We start from the raw sequence: 17874 nt of genomic DNA, 5'->3' as shown, positions 1-17874 counted from the left end.
GTTTTCGTTTCCTGGAGCTATCTTTCTGGTGGCCTTGTCCACAGAGAGTTGTGCTGCTAAACCCAAAGGATACGCCACTCCAGTGGTTCAAATCCACCAGTGGCACCACAGGAGAAAGATGAGTAATTCCCTCCTGAGTATTTTACAGCTTCCCACAAACTCTCTGAAGCTGTGCGACAGTTCAAACTCAATGGCAGTAAGAGTTCTGAGAGCTGCCATGACAAAATAACGCACACTTTAAGGATCAGAAATAATTTCCTCATTGTTCTGAATGTTAGCAATCTAAATCAGAGGATCAGTTATGTTGATTCTTTCCTAGCATCCTGAGAAAGGAACTATTCCACATCTCTTTTTCAGCCTCTTACATCTGTTGGCAGTCTTTGATGTCCATCTGTTGCTTAAAGATTTTTTTCCTCACAAGGTATATTCACCACGTATATGCTATGTCTGTCTATACCATATGCTCATCATAGCTCTTAGCGTCTTTTAGAAGACAACTCTTGGGAGAGAATAGCAATAGGATCCTCATTACTTAATTTATCATATGTTTTAAGAAAGACAGTTTCCCTAAACAAGATATCATTCAGATATTCAAGGGTCAGACTGTCAGCATTACCTTTTGAGGGAGGAAAATTCAATTAGTATATTGTTTTCGTTGTGTGTCTTTGATTCAAAACTGACTCATGTGCCTTTGAGTCAGAACTGACTCATAGCTGACCCACCAGCAGGCTTTTTGAGGTTGTAAATTGCAGAGGAGGAGAATTGTCCTCCTTCTCCCTCATAGCAGCTGATGGGTTCAAATCACTTGTCTTCTCTCTCTCTCTCTCTCTCTCCCCTAGTTTATTTACAAAACTCGAATACAAATTAGAGCAAATTATTTCAATTTCCCTCACCCTCCCATCAAATTGTACGTCCTAATGGTTAATTCTCCCCTCCCCCTGCACACCCACATCCCTCTGCTTCCACCTCTCCTGGATTCTTATACTCATTCTACAATAATGGTTTTACACAATATTTTTCCTTGTGGGACTGAGTTAGTTCACTCAGCATAACCGCACAGCTCTTTACCACTAGGCCACGAGAGCTTGCTCAATCTATAACTGTTGTAATGTTCCATAGAGTTAGAACATATATTCAAAGGTCAGACTATCAACATTATATTTTGAGAAGGGGAAATACAATTCATAATGTTATGTGCCTTTGAGTAAGAGCTGACCCTCCAGTGGGTTTTCAGAGGCTGTAAACAACATGGGAGGAGATTGTTCATCTGTCTCCCAAAGCTGGTAGATGCAAACAATTGTGTTGGCAGCTTGTCTCCTTACCACTAGACCACCAGAGCATAGACATAGACAATTGTTCTCAATAAATACTCTTGACTTGAACTAAAATATCCAACAGTATTATTCCAGATAAGTAATATATTTTTTCTTAGCCCAATTCCCTCCTCTGTGAAAGAAATCTGATAACCCTGAGATTGTGAGACTCTCATGAGCATTAAAGCTAGTGCATAAGTGCCTAATCCAATACTAGGTCCATGTAGGTTCACATGGTAAGACATAGAGACATAATCGTGTACTCTGAGTGAGGAGAGGGCCATTTCATCAATTGAGATTTAAGACATAACACAAGTAAGTAACCATATTAAGTGATGCAGGTCTGTCTATTTAGTAACAGTTGAATTATCATGAGGTGTTGGACTAAAGGTTCAAATCTACCAAGTCATGCAATGTCTTCCCATAAAGATTCACAGCCTTGAGAAAGCTGAAGGAGGGTTATTATGGGTCAGAACTGACTCACCGGCAGTGGGTTTGGATTTGCTTATTGTTGTTGTTATGTGCTGTTGAGTTGGCACTGATCTCTCAGTGACTCTCCTGTGGGTCTTCAGAGGTTTAAATTGTCCAAGAGGAGATTGCCCATCTTATTCCTGTAGAGCACATGATAGATTCTAACTGCATGCCTTTATATTGGTAGCATGACTCTTTACCATTAGACTACCACATTAAGAAGGTTAGGATAGTAAAATAATTGATATATTTTATTTATTATTTAGTCCCAAAATGCTTGGCTTCTAACCTAAAAGCCTATGTGGTGTTCTGCTTCTGTCTAAACATTATGGCCTTGGAAACCCCATAGACAAGTCGATTCAGTACTATACAGTTGCTGTAAATACAAACTTATTCAAAGCAATGTGTTTATTTAATCTCTCTAAAATATGGTCTCAAAATATAATTAATATAAAATTACTGAGATAATTGTATCTTTTCCATAATTTTTTTTGTAAAGTGTTGTCCAGCAAACTCAGACTCATCCCCATGTGTGACAAAGTAAACCCTGCCTGATCAGAGTGGCCACATCTTAAGGAGTTATCATACTGGCCAGTGCAATTAGATATATTGAATAAACAACAAACTGGCAAATTGGATGAGGAGCTCTATTGAGATTAGAACTAGGACCCACCCTATTCTAGTGTGACTTAACTTATGTTAAGCAAATTTCTATTTCCTTAAATAAGAGAATACTCACAGATTCAAAGGTCAACATATGTTTCTGAGGGAAATAATTCCTAGCAATATCAATTTCAGTTGAAAGCACGCAGCAAGGAGTGGGGGCAAAGACAAAACTCGTGTAGGACATAAGGGGATCCAAATGAACGGGATTCATAATTGTGTGGACTGTAGTTAGTGAGGGGAGCCCTGGTGATCTAGTGGCAAGAAACTACACTGCAATCCCGAAGGCACACAGTTCAAGGCCACCAGCTGCTCTATGGGGAAAAGGATGGGCAATCTCCTCTGGTGCCATTAACTGCCTCTGCAAACCCACCAGAGGGTCAGCTCTTGGTCACTTCCAAATCTACAGCACACAACAACAACAACAGTGACATTTCTCAGACATTTTTGGCACATAGATCTGATCATGACTAAAAAGAAAAACTCAGAAAGCCATCAAATAAATTAAAGGGAGGGGTTTAAATCCTTACCCTTCCCTTAATTAACAAAATACAAGCATAAACTCATTGTGAGATTCACATGCACCCTTTTCTGTGCAGGAGAAAGTGTAGGAGGCAACCTTGATCTGGCAGCACAAGCCCTGACCACTGGGAAAGCAGAGCTAACGATATTGCTGTTAGATTTTCCTAACCCAAGGGCAGAACTCTGATGGCTTAGTGGTAAGGAGTTTCATTGACAACCCAAAACTACATGCTTCACAGCCTCCAACGGCTCCACTGGAGAAAGACAATCAACTGCCTCTGAAAACTCAGTGGAATGTCAGCTATGATTTGGTCCTGACCTGACGGTACATAATAACAACAACAACAACTCAAAGGCAACAATTAAAGTACATCAGCTGCTCTGCAGGATAAAGATTGGCGATCTCCTCCTGTGTGATTCACAGCTCCTGAAACCCACTGAAGGATCAGTTACGAGTTGTTCTAATTCTATAGCAATGAGCTGGATTTTGTTTGCTTGTTCGTATGTTTTTTAAATTCGCTGTAAGGAGTCCCTGAGTAGGGACATGCTTGACTGCTAGCTGAAATGTTGGAGACTCAGGTCCACCCAGCGGTATTTTGGAAGCCTGGTGATTTACTTCTGAAAACTCAGTCTTTGAAAATCCTGGGAGCACAATTCTTCTGTGACACACTTGGGGTCGCCATGAATTGGAGTTAACTCAATAGCAACTATTTTTCTGTGGGTTTTTTTTAATTATTATTATTCTTTCTGCAGAATTGTTCCTTAGTCTTCCAGGACTTCCTCCACCAGGGAGCTTTATTCGCTGCCTCAGACAGAAGGGCAGGCTGCAGGCTCTATGATCGCCCCCTGCCCCCCACTCCTCCCCTCACTGGCCAACCAGATTCTCTTAAGATTGGCAAAGTTGATGAGGAATCACTGGTGCCTGCAGGGACCAGAGATGCAAGAAGGGACACCTTGGTAGAGTGCCTTTTGAGTGAATATTAATTAGCACAGCAGCTAGTTCTGGACAATTGATTCCAAACTCCAGATGTTCCGTTCTAAGAGGTGTGTGTGTGTGTGTGTGTGTGTGTGTGTGTGTGTGTGTTACTAATTGGTTAGTATCTTGTTCATTTTTGGTGTCATGTAGTGAAATAATTCAGGACTGCTGCGCTGATGGGATTCTGCTTTGTTCCTCTGAACTCTGAATAATATTTTAATGCACTTGTTCATTCCATCCCTTATCTGCCTGTGGGGTAATTTCCCCCCTTCCTGTGTCCTTCAGATGCAACCATGCTGTGTTTTTTCCAACCTACTGCCCATCCTAGTAAAGGAAAAGGCAAAAGCTATGGTGGGATGAAAGGGCATTATATCTGTATGCTTCAAGGTGAGGGGAAAAGAGTCTAAGTCTTCATTTGGGCTATTTATGAAAGGTTTCTGAAGCTAAGTTTCTGTGGCAAGAGGAGAGCAAAGCCCTGGCCTACTCTTAGAGTTTGCCTGATGGAATTTATTATCATATCTAGCATTTGACATTTCTTAAGTGCTTGGCAATCATTATCTTTGACTCCATCATCACATGGAGCCCCAATTATTAATAGGCAATAAGGAAATGAGAGAGTACAGGGAAAATAATGCGCACCAGTCACCCAGGAAATGTGTCCCCTTACAGTCTTGACAATAGCCTTGTGATTGAGGTCTCACGACTGTTCTCTGTTGTCAGTCACAGTGCTGCAGTCTTCAGAGTGCCTAAGACTTTGACACAAATATAAAGTAGGGCGAGGGAGTCAGAAATCTGAGCAGCTAATAAGCAATGGATCTTTAGGCAGTGTCATGCAAAAGTGTCAGTCTCCTAACTGAAATGCTGGCAGTTCAAATTCACCAGTTGCTCCATTGGGAAAAGAGGGCCAGTCTCCTCCCATAAAGATTTACTGCCTCTGAAACCTGATGAAGGGTTGCTAAGCAACAGAATTGACTCAGAGGCAGTGGATGTTAGTGTTAATCATAGTCGAGGGCTCAGTTACTTCTAATAGACACAGGCAAGAGTCACAATGTGCTTTGTATTGGTGACTCCTTCAGAGGCTACTGAGGGGTCAGGAGTAGTTACATTCGTAGTAAATAAAGAACAAGAAGAGTGAGGAGGGAGCTGCGGCTAGACAGTGCATCTGGAGATGAAGACATGCACATGGACAGCACAGAGGGATGTCCAACACGGGAAAAGAGACCCAACTGGAAGCTACATAATGACACACTTCACACCAAGAAATTCACAAGTGGAAAACGATGGAGGAGCCAGAATGACTCATTTCTCTTACTCCACCCAGCCGGGATTACATGACATTCAACCCACATCATCAGGATGAGACCTCTGGGGAGTAGGAACACACAAGTGTCTTAATTGCTGCCACAAAGTTGGAAAACATGGGTTGTAATGTGGAGACTTGGTAGTAATAAAACTTGGCATCGTGAAAGTGTTACTTCTCTTTATTCCAAACCTTCCTCCACCAGAGCTCCTCCTTGCAGTAAATATTACCTCCTTCCATATTGCATTCTTCATAAATGCAACTTCTGAAATTATTTGTTCTGCATATGGATTGAATAGGCATGGAGAAAGGTTATAGCCCTGATACCTTCTGTTTAAAAGAACTCTGGAATTTTTTAAAATTTCTTTTTATTTTATACTGATTTATTTACAAAGTTCAAATACATAGTTTTCACACAAGATCTTTTCCATTTGCTGCACCCCCTGCTCAGCTTTCTTGATTTTAAGCTACGCAGTGTTTTCTTGGTGTTTGGACAACAGTTTCTTGGGCTAGGCAAAGGTTTTATAAGAGCATGGTTAAGTGTTGTTCTGGGATTCCCAATCTTCTTAATGTTAGTTACAGTTTGTTATAATCTACACAGTTAAATGCCTTTGTACAGACAATAAAACACAAGCAGACATTCGTCTGGTATTTTCTGCTTTCATTTAATATTCATCTGATATAAGGAGCGATATACCGGATGCCACCACCTCTTCTAAACCCAGCTTGAACTTCTGGCAGTTCACTGTCAATGTACTGTTCTAGTCAGTTTTGGATAGTCTTCAGCAATACTTTGCTTATGTGTGATATTAATAATAGTGTTTGGTAATTCTTACATTCTGTTGCATCTCTATTCTTTTTTTAAAATTTTTTAAATTTTTTTCATTTTCTTTTTAAAATTTATTATTAATTTCAATGAAAATTTACAGAGACTTTGGATTTCCATTCATTAATTCATTGTTGCACTTTTCATCCCTCCCAACCCTCTCCCTCTCCCCAGTACACTACCCCTCTTGGAAAAGTAAAAGAAAAATTCTTTCATTGTTTTACAAACCCTCTCCCAGGTCCACTCCACCATGAAGCCTTCACTCTGGACTCCTGTCATGACAAAAATACCTAATCACATATCCCTTTTAAATAGTTTTCTTCCTCATCTGTTTTAATGCAGTATACATTATTGAACCCATCTTTCTCAGTCTCCCCCCAACCCTGATGTCAGTCCTGTTTTACAACAGTGGCACCATGCAGTATTTGTCCTTTTGTGACTGAGATACTTCACTCAGCATAATGTCCTCCAGGGTCACCCATTTTGAATAATATTGCATGAGCTCCTTGTTTTTCAATGCAGCGTAGTATTCCCTTGTGTGAATATACCACAGCTTCTCTGTCCATTTGTTTGTTGATGGACACTTAAGTTGTCTACAACTCCTTGCTATTGTGAACAAAGCCCCAATAAACATGCACAATATATCTGCTTGGGTGTCGGTTATGGTCTCTTTGGGGTATATTCCCAGCGGTGGAATTGCTGGGTCAAATGGTACCCCACCTTCCACAATAGTTGCACCATCTTACACTCCCACCAACAGTAAATAAGGGTTCCGGTTTCTCCACAACCTCGCTAGCATTTGTTGCTTGCTGTTCTGTTAAATTTTGCTATTCTGACTGGGGTGAGATAATATCTCATAGTTGTTTTGATTTGCATCTCTCTTAGAGCTAGGGATTTTGAACGTTTCTTCATGTGCTTGTTGGCCATCTAAATGTCTTCTTTGGCAAAGTGTTCACATCCTGTGCCCATTTTTTAACTGGATTATTTATCTTTATTTTGTTGTGGTGCTCAAGCATTTTATCAATTCTAGATATAAGTCCCTTATCTGAGATGTCATTACGAAATACTTTTTCCCAGTCTGTGGCTTCCCTTTCTACCCTGTTGGAGAAGTTTTTGGATGTGCATAGAGATTTGATTCTTAGAAGGTCCCATTCATCTATTTTATCTTCTCCTGGTTGTAGGTGGATCTCTATTCTTAAGAATGGGAATAAATACAGGTCTTTTCCAGTCAGTTGGTCAGGAACCCATCAATTGGGTCGTCTCATAGCAACCCTGTGAACAACAGATTGGATCCTTGTCCTGTGCTGCAGCAGCCTCACATCCCTGCCAATGCCAAGTGCATTGTGGTAGTCACTGTCTCACTCCAGCTGCTGAGGCTCTGCCTGTCCTTTGTTGGCCATCTACCTTTCCCAGTATGATGTCTCTCTCCAAGGATTGGTTTCAAGTGCAAATATGCTCCAAGTAAGTGAGACAAAGGTTTTCACCCTTTCCTCTAAGGAACACTCAAGTTACCCTTTCTTCAATAGAAATTTGGGTGGGTTTTTTTGGCAGGTTGTGGTGTATTTAATACTTTTTGCCAACATTATCATTCGAAAGTGTTGATTCTTCTCTTGTAAACTTTATGCATTGTTCAACTTTCAGATACATAGGAAGCAGTCAAAAACCCCAAGGCTTTGTATTCTTGGGTTGAGTAAGGCTTACCTTAATCTTTAAACTGGCATCCTTGCCCTTTAGAACATTGGAGACGTCCATGCCAGCAGATTTCTCCAACGTAACATGTCTTATATTATTTCTTGATTGATGCTACCTTGGGTATTGACAGTGGATCCAAGAAAATTAAATCATTGATAGCTTCAATCTTTTCTCCGTCGTGATGTTGCCGCTTAGTCCAGTGGTGAAGATTTTGGTTTTCTTCATTTTGAGATGCAACCCATGTTGAAGCACATAGTCTTTGGTCTTCTGCAGTAAAGTCCTTCAATTCTCTTCAACTTCTGCATTCAAGGTGTGTCATCTGCATTATATTTAACTGGAGCTCTGGTGGTCTAGTGGCATAAAGTAGTGCTGCAATACTAAAGTCACAAGGCTCAAAATCACAAGGTTTCTAGTGCAAAAAAAAAAAAAAAAATTAGGCTTCCTCCCAGCGTAGGGAATTTCCCAAGAGGATTAGTGGAGAAGAACCATTCAAAGTTTAGAAAGAAAAATTAAAGAAACAGATTAAATAGAGTTTCATCTTAGCATTCCAGTAAGGGGTTTTAATTGCAGTCAATACAAGGTGTTTCTAGCTAATTTATACATAAGCTCAATTTATCAGAAGGACACTAAATGACTCAGAGAATCAGAGAAAAGTCAAATGCAAAGACAATGGATATAAGCCCAAGAAAGGCCGGCTAGAGACCCAGAACTGTTCATAAGCCAAGGAGGAGTCTAGTTAGGGTTTCCTCATAGGTTCTCACTGGTTGATCCTCCATGGAGCTCACAGCATTATTGTCACTGGTTTTGTGAATAAGTTTCCTGGCATCCCAAAGTCTTTTCTTTACTCCTCAAGATTCAGGGTAGATTTGTCAAAATTTACTGAATGTGGGATTTATACCAGAAGTCTAGCTGCCAGGAACTGGGCACTGTCTTCCGTCAAAATGCAAACAGTGCAAGAGGCCTCAACATTACTGAGATGTTCAGTCATCCAAAACTCACAGTACATATCCTATATACCCCAGGAATGAATGGCACCATGAACAAGCTTTGCAGATGATTTGTTTATTAAACAGAATGTAGACACAGTTTTGTTTTTTCTCTCCTCCATATCATACTATCAAGTTTATTGCCCAAATAGGACCCCCATGAGGCCTCCAAAATTCAAGGTCAAAGTGAAGAGTGGGAGTTGTGACAGGGAATCCTGTAAGTTCTGGAAGTCCCTTAAAGATCTTCTCATACAACTACCACTCATTGCTATTGACTCTGTTTCAGCTCACACTCACCCCATTTGAGTTAAGGTAGAACTATACTCCATAAGGGATTTAAGAGCTGATTTTTCCAACAAAAATCACCAGGCCTTTCTTCAGATATACTTCTGGGTAAACTCGAACCACCAACCTTTGGGTTATATATCATATAAAACCTTACTTGACTCATGAGAAACCCTAAGGTAAAATAAAGAAAATGACTTTCTTAGACCCCTACCAGGAAAATAATACCATATTTTTTTACAAACACATTTATGCTTTCTTTCACAGTAACATGCTTTCAGTAGACCCATGACCAAACTCCACGGAGTTCCAGGCTTGTTTTTAACACAGCAGAACTTAATAAAGGTTTACATCTAAAGTTGCTAAACTCTAGCCCATGGGTCAAAACCAGCGGCCACCTGTGTGTTTTTTAAGTACAGTTTTATTGGAACATGATCATATCCACTCGTTTTCATATCCTGTACGATTTCTTTCATTCTACAACCGCAGAACTGAGTATCTACAAAGATAGACCTTCAGGCTTGCAACGCTGAGAATATTTACTATATGACCCTTTGCAGAAAATGTTTGCTGACTCCTGGTTTCGAGTGGAAGGGAATTATGAACTCTCTCTGCTCACATGAATTTTAATCTTTCAAAGGGTTTTAAGAGAGAGTGGAGCATCCGTGTGGATGTGAATTACCGTGTGACACTAGCGCTTATTCACTCAGCGAGGCCTGATGGTGACCCTGCCATGTTCCAGCCGTCACGCCACAGATGGAGACAGGTTTGTGTAACGTGAGCATCTCCAACATTCCTTCGCGTAATGTAAGCATCGATCTGTATTATGATGTCACATATAAAGGAAATATATATAAAACTTGAAACAGTGCTTTAATAATTCCCTTACATTGTCTGTTGTCTTCCCATCCATTGGCACAGAGCACAGAGTTGAATACAATTGAATAAACTGTCTTGGGTTCTGCACATAAAAATCAATGTAAATACCAGATCTTATTACTTTTCATTAGGCAAAATCTGTGTATTTTCCCATCCTTAAGTCACATGCAAAGCTAGTTTGCCAAGTCTGTCTTACTCTCCTTCCATCAGCCTCTGGAGTTATGATCCAAAGGTGAGGAGTGGAGTTGTTATGTGCGATCCAGAGGGAACGGACCTGTACTTGACCCTCTAGCCAGTGTGCAGACAGTGTGCTGTCATAGGAAGTGATTTGGCCCATTGTTTTCCTTTAAAGCCGCTGGTGGATTCTGTTTGCCTTTGGATTGATAGCACCCTACTCGTTAGGCCATCAGAGCTCGATAAAGGTAAGAATTGTTGTGATTGTGTTGTTGTTGTTGTTGTTGTTGTTATATACCGTAGAGTTGGAACTGACCCATAGCTGACCTTCCAATGGGTTTTCTATTCCTCAAAGCAGCTAGTGGACTTGAACTGTGCACCTTTGGGTTGGCAGCACAATTCCTTACTCACTATGCCACCAGAGCACCTTAAAGGTGAACATTAAGGGTTAGACTTTACTGACGTAAAGAATAAGGTAGCCAAGTAGTCAGAGACCTGCTTGATCATTAGTCAGTCACCTAGACTATAAGGGGGAGTTCTGAGGGTGTAGTCTCATCCGCGCTCCGAGGGGAAAAGATGATCCATCTCCCCCTTTAAGATTTACAGCCTCAGAAACCTGACAGGGAGGCTGAGAATTGGAATAGACTAGATGACAGCGAGTTGAGGTTTTAATATTGAGACAGTAAGTAGCTGAGTCTAAAGGAAGAGGCCCCTGTATTTGAGACAGGCCTTTATCACTATCATTTGCTTTTTCAGCTTGGTCCAAGAAGAGGGACGCAGTGCTTCCCAGTCTGTGACTCCTGGGCTGGCTGTGCTCTGGAAGGGTTTGGTCCTGATGCCCTTTCTCCTCCTCATACAATGTCTCTTTGGATAAATAGCCGAAGCCAGACTCCAGGCCCCCAGTTCAAGTTGTGGGAAGGGTTTAAAGATCTTGGGGGATGGAGAAAGAGTTTCCCTGAGACAAGAGGGATGCAGAAACTCCTTGTTTCTGCCTTTCACTGCCGTCTAGCTGGCTCTGACTCACAGCAGAAGGAAATGCCGCCTGGCTTATGTCCACTTTGGATCAGATTCTTGTGATAGACTGGGTTTCCCTGACTGACTTTTGGAAGGAGGTGATCAAGGTTCTCCTCGTCTACAAGCTCCACTGAAACAAATTCAGCATCACGGCCACATACAAGTCTCCACAGACAAAGAAGTGAAAGTTTTGTATGAGGTACAAATACCACAAAAAGAGCCAAGGTCTCTCACGAGGAAGATAAGAATTCTGCCTCTGAACCATTGATAGCCCCAGAGAAAGCTGCTAGGCCCGGCTAAGAAGCCCATGGTATCTGCCCAACTGTTCTAGTCTCTCCATGAGGGTGAGAGAAGATTTGGCGGGAACAGTAGCCGAGAGAAGGAAGGTGAGGGGGTGGTGATGGCTTCACTGAGCGCAGAAAGTGACCCTTTCCTTGTCCTTGGCAGACCCTGTATAAGGAGATTACTGGTAATCCTTGTTGCTTGTCCTAGGAGCAGCCTTATCAGAGGGACAGGGAGGTGTTTTTTTCTTCGGAGCTACTGTATGCATTATCTTCCAGCTGCTCTTTTTAATTTCAATTTTAGAGACAGGGATTTGCAGTCACCCGAAGAGAATGAAAACACAAGGCCAGCCCTCGCCTGCCCCCCAGCCCCTCAGAGTCTCTGGGTAGCAGCATTAATGCCCGAGGCTGCCAAGCTGCAATGTGTCCCTCCAAGCCCCTCGCTCTTGTCACAGACTCAAAAGAGCACAGGAGGCCCTGAGGAGGCAGAAGGACATGTGGTCACAATGGCCACATCTTCCAGCCTCCTCTCAGCCTGTTCTGGCCAGTTAGGATCATGTGTGGCACCATTTGATGTACTTCTGGGGCAGAACACCAGAGAAACAAAGGTAGGATTTGGCCCAAACTCTGATTCTACAGGGTCAATACGTTGTCGCTCATCTGTGACTGGGAGTGAGAGACAGGGAGGCTGAGCTCTCAAGCTGCTGTATGCCCACTGCCATAATAACCCACCTCCACATTTATATGGAAAAACTAAGCTTCAAAACAGCCTTATCTAACATGAGTAATTGAAGGGGAAGAGAGAAGAGATAGTAAAGAGAAGAGAGCAAATCCTGGAGGGTGAATGTGTCTCAGTGTGTTTCTGGTCATCTGTATAGAGGTGCAGGTAAACCCAAGACTGAGCCTATGACTCAAGACAGTGAGGGCCAGAGAAGTCACACCCTCTGTGGGCATTTGCCGGCTGCTGGCTGCCTGGATGCTCTTCTGTAAAGTGAACATTGGCTGACCAAAAGCTGTGTTTAAATTCCACTCTTGATCTTTAAGATCTTAGTGACCTTAATTGAGTCACTTCTTATCTCCAGCTTTTATGTATCTCATTTGCACCCTGATGAATTAAAGTAGATGAGAAACTATGAACTCAAATTCCAACTAGGGCTTACACAAAGGGCCCTTGTTAAACGTAGTAGGGAGTAGCAGGAGTTGTGGTAAGTGGGGAACTCAGTATAATACAAAGGGGAATACCCCTAATAAATGTCCCAATTGTTATCATGTTGAAACTGGTGCTGGGTTATGAAAAGCTCTGCCAAATTACGTGGCTTTGAAAGAGAACCTGGCCATCCCGGGAAAACTCCAAGGACTTATATGCGGGCACAGAATTCATCTCAGAATAAATAAACAACAAACAAACAAACAAAAAAAACCAACCAGTGTGGACCAGAAAATGTATGTCTGTGAGGTTTTTTGTCATGATTTGCAAGTCTACAATCTCAAGTAAAGATCAACCAAGTCTCCTACTCATCATCTATGGTTTTCTATTCTGTACCAAGGGACAGTGAAAAACTCTAAGCTCTCTGATATAAAAGATCTATATTATGTTTATCGTAGGAGTACGCAATGAGGGTTGCAGAGTGGATTATATTTGGGTTTGGGGGTGGGATTGGGGGAGGTGGGGGGGATTGTGTACCAATGAGGGAGTTTTGCTTTTGCTTTTCAAGGAGAGGAGCAAACGGGGGTGGGGGGGCAGGGAGAAGGGTGCAACAATGAATGAATGGAATTCCAAAATCTCTGTAGATGTCCATTGAAATGAAAAATAAATAAATTTTTTAAAAAAAAAGGTCTATAAGAGTCTCAGGTAAGGGAGTGCCAAGCCTTTTCAGGGTCAGTGTCTTTAGGACTGCACCAGGCAGAGATCCTGAGTCCACCCTGTCACAGAAACTTCACATCTCCCTTGCTTAGTAATGGTTTAATCAAACAATTAATTAGTTAATCATTTTTTAAGAAAAAAATTATAAGACATATGTAGTAGTTTTGAGAAAGCAAGTAAAAAGCAAAGAGTAAATCCAGCAGGAAATGCAGATTGCATCCAGCTCCTTGCTTGAGTAGCCCTTGTAGAAAGAGGGTCTATCAGGGTATTCAGCTGAGTCTATTCAGAGAGCAGAGAGCTGAGGCCACCTGTGTTGAGCAACATTCCTCCTTCAGCTCCCTCTGCGCGTAGGCCTAGCCCTGTCCTTCTCTCTGCAGGAAGCCTGCCTTCGTCTTCCCAACTGTGTTTAGAAAGGAAACATCAGGGAGAGTGACTTCAGGGGGCAGAAAAAGCTCTGGAAAACTCTGATTGTAAAATGATGGAAACTTCTTTTATAAGAAGTCTCCACCCACCTCTTGAAACCTGGCCCTGGACACACCAATCAAGGCTGAATCTGTACTCAGTCCTCTAGCATTTATTAGGAGTCAGGTGATATAAATGGTTAGGGGTTAGAGTTTGCCTAGGGACACCCCTCAAAAAGAGACAATACCTGTTTTTGAAAAGGTATCCATTGAAAACTCTATGGAGCACAATTCTAGTCTGATACAGAGGGTCTCCATGAGTCAGAATCAGCTTCACCACAGTAAATTCTATCATTTACTCAATCACAAGCGCTTCCCCATATGACAAACTGACCGATATGCAGTGGCCTATGTAATTAGATGCAATTAATTTTCAGGAGATTAAAAACACTGGCTTCTCAACTTTTGCCTGTTGACTTTTGTCGCTGTTTAGTACAAAAGGTTCCAATAGAAAGGTTTCCAATAGAAAGCTTGCATCTGTCCAGGGTTTCCATGTGCCACCACTGCAGCCGTTGTCGTTGTGCCCCATCGAGTTGGAACCAAGTCCCCGCTGACCCTCCAGCAGGTTTTCAGAGGCTGTCAATCCCACGGGAAGAGAGTGCCCATCGTTCTCCCGCAGAGCAGCTGGAGGATTTAAACCACCTGCTTTTGTGTTGGCAATGCAACTTCTTCCCCTTGCGGCCACGAGGGCATTCTTTCTCTTATTTCACAATAAAGGCATCATTATTCCCTTTGCAAGGGTGAGGAAAGAATTTTAAAGTATGGATGTGACTTTAAGAAAAAAAATAGCCTATATTTGTTAAGATAGACCAATCCTCCGAAGAAGACATCATGCTGGGACAGGTCAGTGAAAGAGAGGAAGACCCTCAATGAGACGTATTTATGTAATTACTGTAACAATGGTCTTGAGCAGGGCAGCAGCGACTGTGAAGACAGCATAGGACAGGGCGAGGCTGCAATCTGTTCTTCATAGTGTGGCTGTCAGTCCTAGGAGACTGACATGCCACCTAACAACAACCTTTAAATGGTGGACCAGGGAGTCCACCTCAGAGTCTGCCTCCAGAGAATACATCTTAGTCATGCACTGGTCCATCTCTGTCAAATCAAGCAGCCAATTTTCATTGAGTTATCACCCTTGTGTGATCACAGCCTCAGAAACACAATGGAGGCCTCAGCTACGAGTCATTTCTGACTTGGCTGCAGTGAGTTTTGTGGGTTCACTTTTGTTTTTTTAATTGGATGTACAAACTCAAAGACATCTGCCAGTGTTTTGTGTTGCATGTTGTACTGTTAACTGAAAGGCCTGTGGTTCGATTCCATCAGCCATTCTTCAGGAGAAAGGATGGACAGCCTCCTGCTGTAAACACTTACAGCCTCAGAAACTGAATGTAAAGTCAGCACAGGTAAGAATGTAATCAATGCCAATGGGCTCAGTTGGGGTTTTTCCTTCAAACTCTAAGTTCTTCACTTTCAATATGTAATCACTATTTATAAATAGTGTTTAGTCCCCTACTACCAATTTGTCATTTAGCCAGTAATACAGCTATGAAATTCATTCTATTGCCAGCATCAGTTCACAGATGTTGTGACACTTAGAGAAAAAAAATTACTCCAGAGATTAAACTTATTTGCCCAGGGACTTGGGTTTAATAAGTAGCAGAGCTATTAGCAGGAAAAACAGCTTTATTTTAGACATGGGCCTGTTCTCTGGTCCTCTGCAAACCAATTGCACTAGAGCCAACAACTCTGCGAGGGTGCCCCATGTGTGTCAGAAAAGAACTGTGCCCTGGAGAGTTTCCAGTGGCTACAATGGCTAGTCCGGTTCCCCATGGTGGACAGTGTTTGGTGGGGCTTCCCAATTAAAACAAGCTTGGAAGCAGGAGTGGCATCCACTTCTGAAATAGCTTGCCTCGGAAACTCTATGAACAGTGCTCAGGTCTTCCCTTCATAGGGTCGCTATGAGTCACCTATGACTCAATGGCACCTAACAATAACAACAAGTTTTGGGGATTTTTTTGTTTTTGTTTTTATAAATTTTATTTTATTAATTTTAATGAACATTTTACAGAGATTTTGGATTTCCGTTCATTCATTGTTGCACTTTTCTCCCTGCTGCCCGCCACCTCAGTTTGCTCTTCTCTTTGAAAAGTAAAAGAAAAATTCCTTCATTGGTATACAATCCTCCCGTTCTCCCCCACCCCCGGCCCCGAGTACATTCCACTATGCAACCTTCATTCCAGACTCTTAAGATAACCATATTACCCTATAATTTATCTCTTTTAAGCTGTTTTCTCCCTCATCTGTTTCAATGCAGTATACATAATTTATCCAGTTTTTCTCAGTCTTACCCAGACCCTGATGTCAGTCCCATTCTACAACAGTGACACTAAGCAGTATTTGTCCTTTTGTGACTGAGATATTTCACTCAGCATAATATCCTCCAGGGTCACCATTTTGAATAATATTGCATGAATTTCTTGTTTTTTAATGCAGCGTAGTATTCCATTGTATGAATATACCAGAGCTTCTCTATCCATCCCTTTCTTGATGGGCACTTAGGTTTGTGGTCCAACTCCTTGCTATTGTGAACAAAGCCACGATAAACATGGGTGTATATAGATCTGCTTGGATGGTGCTTATGGTCTCTTTAGCAGTAGGATTGCTGGGTCAAATGGTATCTCTATTTGCAACTTTTTGAGAAAGTGCCACACCTTTTCCCACAGTGGTTGCAACCATTTTACACTTTCACCAACAGTGAATAAGGGTTCCAGTCTCTCTACAACTTCTCCAGCATTTGTTGCTTGCTGTTCTCTTAAATTTTGCTAGTCTTACTGGGCTGAGATGATATCTCATAGCTGTCTTGATTTGCATCTCTTTTGGATCTAGGGATGTTGAACATTTCTTCTTGTGCTCAATAACAAGTTTTTCAGAAGTAAATTACCAAGTCTTTTCGCTGTTGCCTCTTAGCTGACTGGAGTCACCAAGCCATAGATGAGCATCCTAGCACCTTAACTACTCATTCTACTCAGGGACTCACTGATCTATTTGTTGTTGTTGAATATCGTTGAGTCAGAATTGACTCATTGCTGACCCTCTAGTGGGTTTTCAGAGGCTGTAAACTGCATGGGAGGTGCTTGCCCATCTTTCTCCCATAAAGCAGCAGGTTGGCAGTGCAATTCCCTACCACCAAACTACCAGAACTCTCTCTAATCTCTTTGTTGTTATTGTGTACTGAAGAGTCAGAACTGACCTGCAGCTGACCCTCCAGTGGGTTCAGAGACAGTTAATTGCACAGCAGGAGATTGCCCATCCTTCTCCCTTGGAGTAGTTCATGACCTCGAACACGTGCCTTCAAGATTAAAACACAGCTTCTTTCCACTAGACCACCAGAGCTCACTTCTGATTTATCTATTCCCCTTAACTGCTTAAACAGAATTTCTAGAGAATGAGAAATAGAAAGAAGAATGTTGGTACTGAGAAAGGGTGCAGGAGAAGAATATTGAAACTGCAGATCCATCAAAAGGATGGTCAGTGAGATTGAATTACCAATTCCAAATGCATGTATTCTTTGCACACCCCAGTTGACACCCCTCTAATATCATGGACAATGGCCTCTCCACTGTGAGGACAGAATCATGGTAAAGGATCTTGCAGAAAACTGTGGTTCTGCAGGGAGGGGCAGAGTGATGCGAGCCTGCCTGGAACCTTTTCTGAGTCCCTTTTGCATTTTTCAGTAAGATTCAAAACCATAAATTATGTAAAGCCAGCAAGCTAAAAGGGCAGACCCTTTCTGGAGTTCATTTCAAGTCTGAAGTGCAGAACGTTTTTAATGACATAATTGCAAAAGGCAAAAATCTATTCGAGTGAAAATCTCCCTTTGAACAAGGAATGAATCCTCAGACAATGGGGCAATGTTCCTCTGTCTGTGGCAGGGGGCTGGGCGGCGGGTGGAGGAGGACAGGAAGGGATCACAGCCTCAGAGGGGATGAGGCTTGTTGCTAAAGGACTATAGGGCTCCTGCCATCATCCTGGAGAAGGTTCGGTTCAATTTTTGCTTTGGAGGTGAAGTCAAAAGGGTGTTGAAAGCAAGATATACAATGCTGAAGACTGAAGGTGATTTCCTAACACCATCTCGAGATAGTTGATAGCTGCATGTTAAAAATAAAT

This window comes from Elephantulus edwardii, unplaced genomic scaffold, assembly GCF_000299155.1.
Source record: "Elephantulus edwardii isolate Elephantulus edwardi_28Jun2011 unplaced genomic scaffold, EleEdw1.0 scaffold00041, whole genome shotgun sequence".
NCBI classification, from domain to species: domain Eukaryota; kingdom Metazoa; phylum Chordata; class Mammalia; order Macroscelidea; family Macroscelididae; genus Elephantulus; species Elephantulus edwardii.
This window is presented reverse-complemented; position numbering follows the sequence as displayed.